A 674-nucleotide genomic window follows, 5' to 3' on the forward strand; every position below is an offset into this window, starting at 1 on the left:
GGGGTGCATCTGGGCGTCCGGACCGGCCGGCCGGTGGCCATAGCAAGATCCGGTCGACCGATGTGGTCGACCGGTGGAGAACGCCAGTTCGCAAAAACTCGCGGAAATCAGTTCAAAAACCTGCAAATCCAGTCCCAATTCACAAAATCTCAAGGGACAACCACTAGATCCGGGTTCTAGGTACTAAAACAAGTCCAAAGACCCAAGATCTCTAATTTCTACCCTAGTTTTACTCAAAATCCATCAAAATCCGTTTTGAACCAAAAATAAGTTTTGAAATCCGAAAAACATAGATTCAAGAGAGGTTCTTTCAGTAATCTTACCTCGAATCCTTCTCTTGACGTTGAAAACTCTTTGAAATTACTCTTGGTTCGAATCCGGTTTTGATTTGGGACACAAATGGGAGAGAGAGAGGGAGAGAGAGAGCACGAAAGTGAGAGAGAGAGAGAAACGCACGGGAACGAAAAAGAAAAGGAAAGAAAAGAAAGGAAAAGGAAAAAAAAAAGAAAGAAAAGAAAAATAAAAAGAAAATGACATGTGTAAAATATAACAGTCCAGAAATGCGCCCATACACACTTCTGGATTAAATAAATTACTGTGAATAATTTAAATATCTTGGAATTATTTAAACTCAATTAATCAAATCAGATTAGGCACACTAATAATCTCAATTA

This window comes from Morus notabilis, unplaced genomic scaffold (genome assembly GCF_000414095.1).
Source record: "Morus notabilis unplaced genomic scaffold, ASM41409v2 Scaffold50, whole genome shotgun sequence".
In the NCBI taxonomy this organism is placed as follows: Eukaryota; Viridiplantae; Streptophyta; class Magnoliopsida; order Rosales; family Moraceae; genus Morus; species Morus notabilis.